Source organism: Spermophilus citellus (assembly GCF_964194105.1).
Source record: "Spermophilus citellus genome assembly, chromosome: 3".
Taxonomy (NCBI): domain Eukaryota; kingdom Metazoa; phylum Chordata; class Mammalia; order Rodentia; family Sciuridae; genus Spermophilus; species Spermophilus citellus.
Window position 1 is genome coordinate 51,589,926 of NC_138184.1, and position 17,417 is coordinate 51,607,342.

Below are 17,417 nucleotides of genomic sequence, written 5' to 3' on the forward strand. Positions count from 1 at the left end.
TCCATTGTTTAGAGAAAAGACCACAGGGTTCAGTAATAAGCCAAGTCACAGTCATCATTCTTGACATTCCTTCAAACCCACACCAAATCTTTGTGATTTGATAATGACCCAAATTGGCATAAAATTATTTCCTTTGTTCACTCTAATAAATATACTCAATACCTACTATATTCCAGGCATTGCTAGGCTTTAGAAAGACAACTGTGCATAAAGTCAAGAAGCGGTCTTCCTCAAGAGAAACAAACAGGATCTAATGTTAAGTTGTTAGCTAATAAACGCTACAAAGAAAACAGAGTTAAGGGTAAGAAATAACAGAATATGGTACTTGAAATAGGAAGTAAAGATGTTGTAAGAGGGAAACTGTTAGAATTAAAAAGGAGAGAGGTATTATGCACAGTGGCCTACACCTATAAACTCAGCAACTCAGGAGGTTGAGGTGGGAGGACTGCAAGTTTGAAATCAACCTCAGCAACTTAGTGAGCCATAAAAAAAACAATGAGCCAGATGTGGTTGTTCACACCTGTAATCCCAGCACTCGGGAGGTTAAGGCAAGAGGATCGCAAATTCAAAGCCAGCCTCAGCAAAAAAGCCAGGCACTAAGTAACTAAGTGAGACCCTGTCTCTAAATAAAACACAAAATACGGCTGGGGATGTGGCTCTGCCCCTGAATTCAATCCCTGGTACCCCCACAAAAAAATAATTATGAAATTCTATCATTTGCATTAATATGGATCAAACACAGGACATTACTTTAAGTGAAATAATTCTGACACAAAAAAGACAAATAATGCATATTCTCACTTACATGTAGACTCTAACAAGTTGATCTCCAAGAAACAGACAATAGAATAATGGCTAACAGAGCCTAAAAGGTGAGGGAGAGAGGAGAGAGGATGGTTAACAGATATACAGAGGTAAAACTAGATAGGAGGAGGAATAACTTCTAATGCTCTATAGCACCATATGGTAATTGTGGTCAACAACAGTTGATTATATCAAAATAAAGGATTTAGAACACAAAGTTCCCCCCCACACAAAGAAATGATTAATGTCTGAGGTGATAAATGTCAATAATAAGTCTGATCTGATCATTACATATTGCATACATGTACTGAAATATCACACTGTACAGCCTATACTCCATAAATATGTTCAATTACTATGTGTCAATTTAAAAATACACATGTTGAGACTGTTATAGAGAAACATTTTAAAAACTTGAAGTTCTGGACATCACAAAACCAAATTTACTGTTTATACAATAAACACCAATGTGCACTCTGTGACTTTGTGTGTGTATGTGTGTGTGTCAGGGGTGGGGGGGGCGGTAATATAGATTGAACCCAGGCTAAGCAAGCACTCTATCATTAGGCTACATCCCTAGCCCCACCTACCCACCCACCCCCTTTTAATTTTTACTTTGAGACATGGTCTTGCTACGTTACCTAAGCTAACCTTGAACTTACAATCCTCCTGCCTCTACTTCCCAAGTGGCTGGGACTACAGGCTTGCACCACAACACCCAGCACATTTAGTGTCCTTTAAGGTTTATTTTTTTCCCCAGGAAAAAAATGCACAGAAAACTCATACAGGCATCACAGAGTAAGATGACCAGCTGAACTGTACTCATCTAGTGACAATTCACTAAAATTAAAATTCCAATTACAAAGTAAATTGTTGTAAGAATTGTAATGCATTCTTCTGTCATATAGAAATAAAATAAATAAAAAAGTAAACTGCTGATCAGCAGTTACATCATATACACATATGCTAACTTTACAGTTAAGGCTAAATTTTTAGTAAGCAAGGAAATAATCACAATGAAGATCTGCCACTTAGCATTAAAAGACTAAATCAATGTAAAAAGTCTTCATCCAGAAGTGATGCCTTTGATTTCTGTACCAAATAAAGACTTTGAAAACAGCGTACTACACTGCAGGCAGTCAAAAATTACCCAAGAACCCATGTCAGATAGTTTGATATGTATTGGTTCTTACACTAATGCAGTTTTTGTTCCAATGACAGACAGAAAAAGATAATAATTACAAAGTATGTTAAATGTGATGAAGGAAACAATTAGGATGCTGAGACAAAGAATGAATAAGAGGATGCAAGAGACTACATCAGAAAAGCTGGCTGGGATGTGGGGGGGGGGGGTCAAACTTCTGGTATAGATAACAGCATAGTATTCCAGAAAGACTGACATATTTGAAGAACTAAAAGGAAGAAATCATTCTAGCTAAAATATATTGAATCAGAGTGAAAGTAGCCCAATTTAAAGTTGAAATGTATAAGGAAAAGATCATGTAAAGATTATATTCCAAGCACAACAGGATACCATTTACAGGTTTTAAACAGAAGAGTGACATGAAGATCATGCTGACTATTGTGTGGTGACTGGATTAAAAGACGGAAAAAAAATAAAGAAGACAATCGGGAACGATTACAGGAAGAGGATGATGTTTTGATTTAGAAGAGTGGAAGTACAGACAGAAGAAAGACAAAGATCTGAAAGGTATTTTGGAGTATAATAACATAACAAAGGTAAAAACATGGATGTAGGGGTTAAGGGAGAGTGGAGAATTTACAATTCAGGAAAGAAAATAAGTAGATAAAATAAAATCAGAAAATCGGAAGTGCTGCTTTAAGAATTTGAGAAAAATTTAAAATTGCCATAGGAATTCCAAATTCACAAGTAAAAGCCAAGATCATGGGTAAGTCTGCAACCAATCTGAATTTAAAAGTTTTTAAAGGTTCCTTTTAAAACTACAAAGAACGGTCATGAACAATCCTTAGGAAATATTCAAGGGTTATTGCAACACCTCACTTGCATAACTTGGGCCGTATTGTGGTAGTTATACTTTCACCACAAAAGGAAGAAGTTGAATCATTACTGTTAGTCTGATAAACAATTAAGACATGTGAATTTGCTTAGGTCTAATAGTAATGGATGGTCCATGTAAGAAATTTTAAAAATAGCTATAAAAGGTAAACAAATACCCTCTTATGATGCTGGTGGGAATATAAAATGGTGCAGCCTCTTTGGAAAACAGCCTCATATTTCCTCAAACAATAAAATAGATTTACCAATTGACCCAGCAATAGCAATCCTAGTATTTATCTGAGAAAACAAAAAAGTATGAACACATAAGAACTTATACATACATGTTCTCAGCAACATTACCGAAATAACCAAAAGGTGGAAACTATTTGTTCAACTATATGAACATTTGGATTAACAAAATGGTATCCAAACAATGGATTATTGTTCAGTCTTGGAAAGGAATGAAATATTGATAAACTTTGAACACATGATAAAAGAAGCCAAACACAAAAGACTACATGCCATAGCAGGATTATGTTTACATGAAATGTCTAGAACAAGGAAATTCTATAGAGATAGAAAATTAATTAGTATTTGCTTAGGGCTGGGAGAGATGGAGGGCAAGAGACAGTGACAGCTAGGGGATATGAAGTTTCTTTTCTGAAGTGATGAAAATGTTCTAAAATAGGCAAGTGATGGCTACAGAATTTTGTGAATACACTAGAGTCACTGAATCATATACTCTACATGGTGAACTACACAGTATGTGAATCTTCCCCCCTAATCCCACAAACCATCTTGGGAATCAAACCCAGGGATTCTCTACCACTGAGCTACATTCCCAGCGCTTTTCCATTTTTATTTTAAGACAAGGTCTCACTAAACTTCCCAGACAGATCCCAAACTGGCAATCCTCCTGTCTCGTCCTCCAAAGTAGCTGGGACTATAGAACCACACTCACCAGAATTATATTTTAATAACTGCTTCTTAAAAAAACAAGAACCAGCAAGATTTTTTTTTTTTTTGGTACCAGGGATTGCACTCAGCAACACTCAATCACTGAGTCCCATTCTCAGTTCTATTTTTTTAAGATAGATAGATAGAGAGAGAGAGAGAGAGAGAGAGAGAGAGAGAGAATTTTTTAATATTTATTTTTCAGTTTAAGGTGGACACAACGTCTCTATTTTATTTTTATATGGTGCTGAGGATCGAACCCAGTGCCCCGTGCATGCCAGACCGCTTGAGCCACATCCCCAGCCCCTATTTTGTATTTCACTGAGTTGCTTAGGGCCTCACTGTTGCTGGCTTTGAACTTGTGATCCTCCTGCCTCAGTCTCCCGAGCTGCTGGGATTACAGGCGTGCGACATGATGCCCAGCCAAACCAGCAAGATCTTGAACTATGAGACAAAGATTGAACAGAAATGGTACATATAGCAGAAAAAAAAATGAACACTGAACAGTATTAAAAAGACAGGAAGTAGGCAAGTGTGTTTATAACAAGAGTCATCTGAGGTACACAGGGAACAGGTTATTAGCTATAGAAGATTTGTTCAAATCCATCTCTAAAGAGCCCTACATGCCATGCTAAGAAGTTGGATCCATGTTCTAGGGCAATGATAAGCCAAGACAATGGTTTGGATTTAATAACTTAAAAGCAAAGCACAACTTTTCAATGAAAGGGAATTATAATTCCCTAAATTAAACAGATTTATAAGGCTATAATAAAGATACAGTAAGGGACAGATACTGCCGGATTAATATCCACACTGGAGAAAGATCTAGAAAAATCTTTAGAACTTGTTTTTCTAATTAAACTTCACACTTGTACTACTACCTCTAGTACTAAGAGGCATTAATTATCATATAAATATATACCAATTTTAAGAAAATTCAAAGACTCAAGTTTTCAATTTTAAAACTCCAGATTGGTAAGCGCTGTTTATTTTAGAAGAAATACTTGCTGCAACTCATTAACTCTCAATTTAAATACAAATTTCCAGGCACAGAACATTACCACAATTACATATGGAAAAAGTAACTCTCCCTGTATCCTAATGAAGGAAAAATAAAATTAAAATTACAGACACACACACACACACACACACACACACACACACACACCCCATATTTAAAGACATTAAAATGAACAGAAAACTTCATCTAAGTAATTATGGACAAGACAGACAGACTCCCCACCACCATCATCATTCTGTAAATCAATTTTTCCTGCTTCAAATCAGCAGAGAGAGAATATTGGAGGGGGGGTGTAACTTACCAAATGAAGTTTGTACTGAGAACTTTTTCTATCAGAAGGTTTCACAAGGAAATCTGCAAAAGAAACACATTTTATAATGACAAATATTTTAAGAATCAAGATAGATTTCATTACCAGATTTTTCTGTACAAGTTAGAACATATGATGGATTTTTCTTGCTGCAATAAAGACTGTTCAGAAAATACTCTTTATTGCAGCGAATAACCACAAATTTTATAATATTTAAATCACAGAATTAAGACCCAGCCAGGCCTTCGCATGCCTTCTGCAACAGTAGAAATATACAAAAAAGAGCTTTCCAGGAACCTCCTATTTTAGGGCTTTTCTTCAGTCAAGAAAGCATCATTTCTGACAGCTTGTCAGGGAAATCTCCGCAACTTAAAAGAACAGGTACGTTAAAAACTAAGGTCACAGCTACTCTGGTTTGGACTTCCTAGTTAAAGTTTTTGGTACATATAATTGCCTTCTACCAATGAATCTTTTTTAAGAAAAAAGAAAGGGGCACAAAGAATTTGTTCTCTACTAGGCAACAATTCTGACTTTTACAGAAATAAAAGGCCTAGTTGACCTAATTCCTATGTGATTATTTCTCTCAATTCTTTTGAGCTGATGGTTCAAGTGACATGAAGTTATATATGTGAAGAAGAATATAATGAATATTGAAACTCTAAAGAATCAGAAAAAGAACTATTTCATTAGAAAATGAGGGTGGCATTCAAGGAAGCTAGCCAGCTATGTACGATATTCTAGTAACCTCCCAAGAAGATATATGTCCATCAGATAATTAGGGTTGTGGCCGGGTGTGATGGTGCACACCTGTAATCCCAGAGGCTTGGGAGGCTGAGAGAGGAGGATTGGGGGTTCAAAGCCAGCCTCAGCAAAAGCTAGGTACTAAGCAACACAGTGAGACCCCGTCTCTAAGTAAAGTACAAAAAAGGGATGGGGATGTGACTAGTGGTCAAGTGCTCCCGAGTTCAATCCCCAGTACCTCCCCCCACCAAAAAAAAAGATAATTGGGGTTGTGGGGTGGAATTAAATTCAACACAAAATCACTACATCTATTCTAAGAATTATCTGACATGTTTTAGAAATTACTTATTCTGGCAGATATATGTTCATTAAGTGTTCATGTAAAATTTCCACATGAAATTCCAAGAAATGAACCAAATAAAAAGACAGATTCAACGAAAAGGCTGAGACAGGTAGGCTTCAATTACAGCAAAGAATCTTCTTCCCAATAACCAAAATCAAACCACCAGCAAAATACATTGCCCATGTCTCTAAGGACTATTTGTCACATAAGTGCCAGGAGTCTAAAAGAAGCTCGGCAGGAGACAAGCGTGAGGCAATGGGTTTGATCCCCAGTACCACATAAAAATAAACAAATAAAGTAAAGGCATTCTGTCCATCTACAAAAAGAAAAAAAAAAAAGGTGATGAGTGCCTTCCTATGATAAAAGTCAGATGTACCTCAAAGTAGTTATGTTTTGGGGCCTTGAACATAATCTTAATTTTAGAGCTAGAGAATTTAATATGGTTATGTTGGGTGAGGTAGGGGTTAATTAACTCTTAAATGTTAAAGTTACTCTTAAGTTCCATCACAAGGGAATACAAAAATTAAATCCTTCTGGCGAGATGCAGTAGCCAGCAGCTCCAGAGGCCGAGGCAGGAGGATCTCGAGTTCAAAGCCAGCCTCAGCAAAAGCAAGGCACTGAGAAACTCAATGAGACCCTGTCTCTAAATAAAATACAAAAAAGGCTGTGGCAAAGTGGTCAAGTGACCCTGAGTTCAATTCCCAGTACCCAAAATAAAATAAATAAATCATTCTGAAGCTATCTGAATTAAGATGTAAGTTTTTTACCATTACATATTACACCATATGAATATGATTTTATCTATTTTAAGAGATAACCCTAAAGAATAAAAATCAACACAGTTGAATATTAAATACTATGACACAAGATGTTATTACACAGCTTGATCAGAGAAAGAAACCTAACACAATATACTCAATGAACTCTCTTTCTGGAAGATAATGAGGTTGACTATGAAAGTCATTGAGGCCCTGAGAAGGCCAAGAAGGAATGGACAAATTTAGTATCTACTCAGTATAGTTTGTGATTACCTATGTGCCACCTACCACACTAGCTTCAACAAGGGCAAAGAGGTACACCAATCTGGATGATTTATATAATCTTTTGAAGCCATTACATTTTTTAAAGAATTTAACCTTTATTTTTTTTTTATTTGCTTTTATGTGGTGCTGAGGATCTGACCCAGTGCTTCACACCCATGCTAGGCAAGCGTTCTACCACAGAGCCACAACTCCAGCCCCCACTTTTAAAAAAAAATTTTTAAGTTGTTGATAGAAATAAATGAATAAATAAAGATCTATGTGGTGCTGAGAATCAAACCCAGTGCCTCACACATGCCAGGCAAGTGTGCTACCACTGAGCCACAGTCACAGCCCCAATTTTTTAAAAAACATAAAAACTAATCAGTAAATATAAACAAGGGTCCCTCTCCTGAGAGAACCTACTCTCTCCCTTTACTGTGTCCCCTTCTCTCCTTTCCTATCCTTTCTAATAAACTCATGCCTATTATTCTGAAAAAATAAATAAAACAGGAAAAACTAAAACAAAGGCCAGGCATCCTAAAATGTTTGGGGGGATGGGAGAGGGGGACAGTGGAGAACTTTTTTTTTTTTTTAACTGAAATACATTTTAAAAATGGAGTAATTTTCAAATAGCCCTGTCACTTTTCAAATGCAGGCTATTAAGAGTTCAAAACTTTTTTTTTTCCCTCCCCCTTGCCCCTCATAACCTCTTATAATTTTATGTATCCTTGAAGGTCTCCTACCATTTCCATATGCTTTCCCTTCTCTCTCCGTTTCTCTCCCCCCATTCGTCTTTGTTTACTGTAGTCTTTTCCTCCTGCTCTTTCTTCCTGTTCTGTTCTTAGTTTTTCTCTTTATATCAAAGCAGACATTTGGCATTTGTTTTTTAGGGCTTGGCTAGCTTCGCTTAGCATAATCTGCTCTAATGCCATCCATTTCCCCGCAAATTCTATGATTTTGTCATTTCTTAGTGCTGCATAATACTCCATTGTGTATATATGTCACATTTTCTTTATCCATTCATCTATTGAAGGGCATCTAGGTTGGTTCCACAGTCTAGCTATTGTGAATTGTGCCGCTATAATCATTGATGCAGCCGTATCCCTATAGTGCGCTCTTTTAAGGTCCTCAGGGAATAGTCCGAGAGAATTGAACAACAGCAGGGGAGGTAGAGAGGGAAGATGGGAGGGGAGGGGAGGGGAGGGGGGATAGTAGGGGATAGGAAAGGTAGCAGAATACAACAGTCACTAATATGGCATTATGTAAAAATGCGAATATGTAACAGATGTGATTCTGCAATCTGTATTTGGGGTGAAAATGGGAGTTCAAAGCACAATTTGAGTCTAATGTATGAAAGATGATATATCATGAACTATGTAATGCGATAAATAATCAATAAAAAAAAATTAAAAAAAAAAAAAGAGTTCAAAACTTTAAGAAGGCAAGCAACATTAAATAATTTTAAAACAATCTTATTTACTGTGGATATGAAAACAAATGGATCTGCTTGCACATGCACTGAATAGTTAAAAAAAAAAACAGATTTGGAACACACCTTGAGTGTGGAGGCAATACTAAATAGTAAATCCAGGAATATTAAATTTTAAGAAATGATTTTACAGCAAGGCACAGTGACACAGACCTTAGTCCCAGCTACTTTAGAGGTTAAGATGGGATCACTTGAGCCCAAAATTTCAGAACCATCCTGGTCAAATAGCTAGATCCTATGTAAAAATAAATAAATAAATAATTTTTTAAAAAGATTAAAAAAAAAAGCTTTATAACTGTCACTGGAAGGGATAATTTTTTTCTTTTTTCCTTATTTATGTCTATTAACTTTTTAGATATTCAAAACTAGGATACCTGTAGTAGGTTGGGCAGGATTATTCCTTGGTGGAGAGATGATTTAATCATTGGCATTAAGTCAAACACAAGCATTTATCATCTGGGTAAAGCAACTATGGCTTAAACTTATTCCCTCAAACTCAAGTTTCCTAAAAACCTTTACTGCTTAAGACAAGTATAACTAAAAATACAAACAAGGAGAAAATCAAAAACATTACTGCATCCACCTACTATGCTTAAGTGGTGAAGATTCATGCATTCAACAAATATTTTTGGATGGGAGGTACTACTCCAGACACTGGTGATGCAGCAATGAACAAAATTAAGTTCTAATCCTTCCGCAGCTGCCATTTTACTATCAACTACGACCTCACAGGCCTGATTGTTCACTGTTTGACTTTTTTCCCTATTTATACTTTGAAAACAATAAAACAAATTGGCAGTATTTAGTTCAATATGTAACTTTATGATCAGTGTACTACAGTTTTCTGCCAGCTGTGGGACACAGATAAGCAGTTAAAACATTATCATTTCCTAAACAAAAAACTACCTCCCTCTCTGGGGCAGGGGCTTATCAAGTTGTCAGAATCAGCTAGACTTCATGTTATAATCACATTTCTGTACCAAAAGAAACTATAGTGGTACCAAGACTCTTAAACCACTAACATTTATGATAATGTCACTATAATAAGCATAAGCTCGTGGAGCACAATGGCACATACCTATACTATAATCTCACTTAGTTGAGAGGCTGAAGCAGGATGACTGCAAATTCAAAGTCAATCTTAGCAACTTTACAAGACCCTATCTCAAAATAAAATTATAAGGGTTGCAGGGGCTGGAGTTGTGGCTCAGTGGTAGAGCATTTGCCTAGCATGTGTGAGGCACTGGATTCGATCCTCAGCACCACATAAAAATAAAAATATTGTGTCCATCTACAACTAAAAAAAAAAAATTGAATTTAAAAGGGTTGGGGATGTAGCTCAGTGATAGTTGCTGGACTAGCATGCACAAGGCCCTGGATTTAAAAAAGGTAAAAGCTTTGTTTCAACAGATAATAACCAGAAGATCAATTCTGTCTGGTTCTGTACTACATTAATGGTGGCGTTTGGCCCATTTCTCATTTACATAAATGGACTTTTTTATATATATATATAAAATGTGGAAGAGGTTCTGAACACATTCCTCAAAGAAGGCTCTGCAAGAAAGAGAATTTCAAAGTCAGCTGGTAATCAATGTTTAAGGTCATTTTTCTTCATTTAGCCACTGAAATGCTAGCAAAAGTTTTTCCAAATGTGAACCCCAAAACATGAGAAATTAAACACAAAGTGATCATTGTGCTCTGATATTTTTAGACATTAAGATACTTTACAACACCTTATTTTTTTTCACATCAAGAAATAGGAAGGGGGAAGCCCCGCGTTATCAGAAAAGATTAACTATGATGAATTCAATAATAACTGGGTACCCTTTAAAACAATTTCACAACCACTTCTCTTTAAACTTAATCCTCATGGCAGGGGCAGGTGAGGGGACATATCAAGCATATATGATGACTTGATCACCAAAACAGATTAAAACCAATCACATAACAAATTTTTTTTTAAAGTGGGGAGGGTTAAGAATTCTTATTTCATTCTTTGTACTAAGGATTGAACCCAGGGGCGCTTAATGTGGGGATGAATCACATTCCCAGTCATCCCTCCCCACCTTTGTATTTTATTTAGAGACAGGATCTTGATGAGTTGCTTAGGGCCTTGCTAAATTGCCGAGGCTGGCTTTGAACTCATGATCCTCCTACCTCAGCCTCCTGAACTGTCGGTATTACAGGTATGTGCCACTGTACCACGCAAGAATTTTTTTTTAATTTAAGAAAGAATTTTGAGATAGTATATTCTGACTTGCTCTTTATAATCACTTCCATGCATAACAGGTTCACTTCATACTTGAACTCAAATATATTAAACTATTAATAGGGTTATACGTAAGTTATATAAATAAACCATAATGTTATTTTCTAACTGCATGTCCAGAAGAAAGAACATGGGGTAGGCCTCATTTTACTACTGAAACTGAGAATTAAAAGTCTAATTTTATAAGGCAGTATTTTAAGTTCACCATCTAAAATAAAGAAATGTTCCCTATCTCCTAAAAGAAAAAGTTAAAACCTTTAGAGCAAAAGGAAATATTTAAGTCTTGGTTAATTAAGAAAAAAGATAGGAAATTCAGCAATCACTATAAGTTGAATTAAAAGGCAAGCAGATATGTACAACCATAATGCACCAATTTTAAAATGGAGGAAAAAAAAAACAAGCAAGATCAGAGTGCCAGAGGTAATTCAATACTTGTAATTGCTATGGAAAGACCAGAAAGACTAGCCACAAGCACTGGAAAAAGGTTTCCTGACTTTTGTTCCTTTTACTAGTTCCAAAGTCTACCTGTGGGAAGGCAATTCCTGTACACTCATTAATGTCCTGTTACCTGTTCTCAGTTAATCACTGATGAAGAGGAAAGAAATAATTGTGGTTCACAAGCCCTCCCTCTTTCCTCCCTACCTTGATCCAAATCAGAATCCTCACCAGCAATGCAGAGATCAAATCTTTTTTATTCAAATTTCAGAAATTCACAGAAACTTAATATTTCTCATTATAATCTTACAATGACTTCTGCCCTCTCTTAACATATATTTAACACTAAACCACTAAATCTGTACTTTTAACACTAGGAGGCAGGATGGACAAAGTTTTAATTGAATTTTCTTGGATTAAAAAACCAAAATGACCACTTCCGATGAAAATAAGTCATTTTATAGACTCTCAAAAAAAAAAAAAAAAAAAAACAGTTTCTTGCTAAGGTGTAAATTAAGAGCTCCTTTTTCTTTTGTACTCAACAGACAAAAATTAACCAATGAGATAGGTAATAAACACCAAAAATTTGAATTTTTAAAGAAAGTCAACTAAAATCCTAGGCAAAATTTATGATTAAAAACATATCAGGGCTGAGGATATACCTCAGTTGGCAGAGTGCTTGCCTCACATGCACAAGGCCCTGGGTTCCATCCCCAGCAAAACACACACACACACAAAATCAATGTCATATTGAAACCTAACAAATTTACACTGCTATACCAATATGCTTTGCTTCTGAATTCTGCCATAAAGTAACAAAATAATCTCCAAACCCCACTCAACATTCCCCTTTCATTTCAGTTAACAGGTTTCTTTTCCATAAAGATAACCTAATCTGAAAGTCAGCTTGCCTTAGGAACTCAAAAGTATGCCTGTGTATAAATAAGCATGTATTTCCTATTTTGCCTAGATATCAGCAGTTGTCTATTTTGTTGAGATATTAAACATCAGTTTAGGAAAAATTTGGAAGGAAACTACACTTGAAAAATAGCTATCAATACCCCACACCTAACCAATCTATACATTGTTTATGGGTATATAAATATCTTAGTAGACATGCTAATGTTCCTCTCTTTTTTTGGTAAACAAACAGACTCTTAAAAGTTGTGGCTCCTTCTACTGGGTTTTATGCAGAGAAATAGGCATCAAAATGAACAAGGACCTGAAAGCTGAATGAAAATGCAGAGTCATCCTTTAAACACATGATTTAACATCAAAAAGAAAAAACATTTCAATTTTTAATCACTGTTATCACAATTAAAACCTGTAGGGTCTGGGGTTGTGGCTCAGTGGTAGAGCACTTGCCCAGCATGTGTGAGGCACTGGGTTGGATTCTTAGCACCGCATATATACATGAATAAAATAAAGGTCCACTGACAACTAAAAGGTATTGAATTAAAAAAAAAAAAAAAAACTATACACCTCCAGCCATCCAGGAACTAATTCAGAGAGGAAAAACAAAATTCAAAACATAAAGGCTGTGTGAAATGAAAAGTGCCTACCTACTCTTTTACTAAATAAAATTTATATTCTGGAAATTATGTAGGGGGCTACTCTTATTTCTGAAAATAAGCCAATAAAAACTCAACCTTAAGTAGCCACATACCACAGTGCAGGATCTGTTTACATAGTGAACTCAAATACTCTTGTTTGGTGCTGGGGATCAAACCCTGGACCCCGAGAATGCTAGGCCAGTGTTCTATCACAGAGCTACATCCCCAGTCCTCAAGTGGCTTTCTCAACAGTTCTCCTTAGATAATTAAATAGGCAAGAGACAGAAACTGTCAACCTAAACACCATCTTCAACTCAATACATTCCTAGAAAAAGACCCACCCTTTTAAACTAGCAATATTTATCTCATGTAAACAGAAGGATACATGTAACTGCCATTTATACACAGGAAAAAGTTAAAAAGAAGAATTCATCAACGTAAGAAAAGGAAGGCAAAATACTAAATTAAGCAAGGGCTAATAAAAAAGTTGGTAAGTGGGCTGGTGGTATGGCTCAGTGGCAGAGCGCCTGCCTCGCACATGTGAGGCAATGGATTCAATCCTCAGCACCACATAAAAATAAACCAAAAAAAAAAAAAAAGATTCATCTATACTTTAAAAATAAATAAATAAATGAGTTGGTAAATACAAGGGATTTCTCTCTTGTGCTTTTAAATAACCACACTTAATTCAAGGAAATTCCAAAAAGCCTAGGTTCAAGCTGAAGATAAAAACCAAACTTTGACTTTAAAAACATTCTTAAACCATCATTTTGTTTAATCCATTAACCTGAAAGAAGGGAGCTTAAAAAAAAAAAAAGTCTACTAGTTAAATCATTTACGTTCATACTAAACATTTAACTACTGGCGAAATAGCTTCAATAAGATCAATAACCTCTCAAATATTCAGCTTCAAGAGAAAATTTTTCTACTCACATAGAGTAATCTGAGTATACTGTTCATACAGAAAAAATATAAGTACTATTCAATTTTTTACAGAATTGGAATTTGTATTTCCAATAGTCATATGAACATAACTACTGGTAATATCACATGTTCCTAAGTCAACCTGAGCCTCTTCTTATGTTTCCTGAATTTTCCAACATGAAAAGTTTGTCAAAGGAGATTATATCTGAAAGCACAGAAAAGAATAAAACTCAGTTCTCTATTAAACATCATGCCTATGATTGAACATATTATATACTACTTCTGTTTTTAGTCAAGACACACACACACACATACTCAAATACAAAGAAATAAAAGAATCTTAAGAATTTACGCTTCTTTTCTGATGATTTACATCCAACAGTTTCCTGACTTACATTTAAGCTAAATCCTACATTCTATAGTTATTTTTTTCAATAAAAATACTCTATTACTATTTGCTTCCATGTTGTGGTAAACATGCCACTGGTGATATCTGAGATAATTTAAATGGAACATACAGCAAACCCTTTAAAAGAAAAAATATATATATATTTAGGCAAATGAACACTGAAAAAAAATTCTACATTTTATTGAATCTGAGATGTCACTGAATTCAAAACACCATTAAATTCTTACTCCACTAAGGAAGAAAAAATTCACCATTTCAACTCTAACCATTTTTAAGATGTATTCCCTTTGGGTATACAGATACTGCAAAAAAAAAAAAAAAACATGTAACTTATATAGTAGTGAGAGGTTTAGATGACACTGTTCTATATGCTAACACAAATTCTTCGGATATAGAAACTGCTATAACTGTATTTCCTCAGGATGCTTTCTGTGTTCCTTCTTTTATCTACATAAGACCTATTTTTCCAGCCCATTAACTATCTAAACTCACTCATAAGCAGGCCTGACTGGGTCACATGTGTGTCAAGTCTTCCCTCACAATTTTCTCTGGAGATTTTTAGCTACCAAAGAGCTCCCCACAGAACAACTCTCCTCTAGGCTGTCAACCTAGCACCTCCAACTACATATTTCCTAATCAGAATACATATCCTGCCTCTCTTCCCTACAAAAATTACCTTTCCCACATAGTGGAAAGAGATGGACATCATTACCCTAGGTACACATATGATTGCACAAATGGTGCATCTCTACACTGTGTACAACCAGATAATTGAAATGTTGCGCTCCATTTGTATAGGATGGATTGAAATGCATTCTGCTCTCATGTATAAATAAGTAGAATAAAAATAATAATTTTAAAAAGTAACCTTTCCCACTGGGATTCAGTCATTCTAGCTCTTCCAGGCTAGAAACCATTTGACTCTACTTCCAATAAAATCCGATACCAATTTCCACTGCTTTCTTTGAAATGTTCAATTTCTAATTTCCATCTCACCAATTTCTATGTCACCACTCATTACCACTTGGTCTAAACAAATTGATTCTCAAACATTGTTGAATTGAATTTAATGAGAACTTAATTACCATTACAACTGAACTTACAACAAAACTGGTTCTGATTAATTCTTCTTTTAACATCACCTAACATATCTTGTCAGTAGAAATTTCTCTAAAGAGTCCCTTCTTTAAAACATGCCCTATGGCATATCCAGATTGACCATGAGGCTGCTTTAAAATTTTTTACCCATGAGCTTTTCTCAATGCTATTACTTTTGCCTGATTTACACATCCTACTTTATTCTCATGGATAAGTCCTTATAATACTTCAATTCTTGACTTGAAAACTACCATCCCTACAAAAGCTTCCCTGCAGAGTTCACTATGGAAATTCAATAGAATTCATTTTGTTTGTAAGAGTTACTACATGTTATCATAATTATTTACATTTCTATCTGTCCCACTTAGATAGAAAATGACCTGTCTAGAATGCAATCTAACTCAATATTTGAATCCAAAGGCATAGTACTATTTCTTAAACATGAGGTATAGCAGATAAAAAAGAGCACAGATTCTGGCATCAAGATGGTTTGGGAAGTGAATTATGGTTCCAAAATTTACTTATGTCACTTTGGGAAATATCACTGAGTTTTCTCACCTGTGAAATAAAGATAACATTAGAACACAGAGTTATTACATTAATGTCTTCAAATCAATGATCAATGAATACTAATTCTATTGAAGAAGAACTCTTTTCATATAAAAATAAAGATTTAGGCAAATAATAGAAATTAAAATTAACAAGGGCCTCTATTAACCTACCCATTCAATAGATGTCTCAGACACTCCCACTGTCCATTTAAAGTCTCTAGGTTCTAGATTGTACCATAAATTCTTTCTTCACATAGAATAAGCTGTCAGGAAAGATTAGTTAAGTTTCCATTATTCATTATAAACTTTGAAAGTCCAAAATAATGAGATAATATATAATTTGTTGAAGCAAGAATTTTAGTCATAGGTATCCAAGGCCAAATAAGATATCACTTAACCAAGTAAGTCAAGCAACATTAACCACTATTCTCTACACATTCTCAATTAACTCTCAGGGTATTGTAGTATTCTTATAATATTTGCCACAATCCACAAGCTCTCCCCCAATAAAGGACGTTCCCTTTCAGCAACAAGGTCTTCCTCAAATAAGGATCTTACTCTTCTCTAGGACATTCTATGTTCATTCCAAATTCCTTGCCATTGTTTATGCTATTTCCTATATACCTAGACTGCCTTTTCTCTACCAACCAGATTTTCATACCTCTTCTAGTATCCCAAGCCACTAAACTTTTACTGTAATTTTGCAGGTACATATGATTTAGCATTCTTTATTCTCCCGCATTCTTTTTCCCTCCCCACCCCCAACCCAAACTACTACAAGCTCCCTCAAGAGATATGCAAGATGATTAATTAATGAAATAATATTTAGCCTTCTTTAAGAGTTCTAGGATAGATATTCAAAATTCCTCTCATACACAATTAAAAATACGTATAAACCAGGCATGGTGGCTCATGCTTGTAATCCCAGCAACTCAGGAGGTTAAAAGGAGGATCAAAATTCAAGACCAACTTAGTGAGGCCCTAAGCAACTTAGGGAGACCCTGTCTCAAAGTAAAAAAAAAAAAAAAAAAAAAAAATTAAAAGGGTTGGGAAGGCTCAATGGTAGAGTACACCTGGGTTCAATTTCTTGTTTAAAAAAAAAAAAAAAACAAAAAACCTAGAGCTATAGGTGCTGAGAGAAGTAGGACACAATTATAATTCTAGGGGGCAATTTAGCAAGACCCCGACTCAAAATAAAAAGTTTTAAAAGATTTTTTAAAGACTGGGGAGGTAGTCCATTGCCAGTAAAATATCCCTGGGTTCAATTCCCCAATACTATTTTAAAAAATAAAAATAAGGGGCTGGGATTGTGGCTCAGCGGTAGAGCACTCGCCTAGCATGTGCAAGGCCCCTGGGTTTGATCCTCAGCATCACATAAAAAAAATAAATAAATAAAATAAACATATTGTGTCCAACTACAACTAAAAAATAAAATATTTTAAAAAATAAAAATAAGCAGCAGCTACAGGTGAAA

The 17,417-nt window shown here is 35.3% G+C and overlaps 1 protein-coding gene across 3 annotated transcripts in view; it reads right to left on the reverse strand.

Annotated features, from left to right (window-relative positions):
* The window catches only part of LOC308645348 (phosphatidylinositol-3,5-bisphosphate 3-phosphatase MTMR3-like), a 50,992-nt gene extending 34,807 nt beyond the window's left edge, over nt 1-16,185 (reverse strand). For 2 of the 3 annotated variants that reach the window (XM_081287392.1, XM_081287393.1), the window contains exons 1-2: nt 16,115-16,185; nt 5,101-5,153 (exon numbers count right to left, since the gene is read on the reverse strand). The gene's annotated coding sequence lies outside the window, so the exon portion shown is untranslated. The remainder of the gene's footprint in view (nt 1-5,100; nt 5,154-16,114) is intronic. The other variant, XM_081287394.1, reaches the window with a different exon arrangement.
* Nucleotides 16,186-17,417: the final 1,232 nt, after the last annotated feature.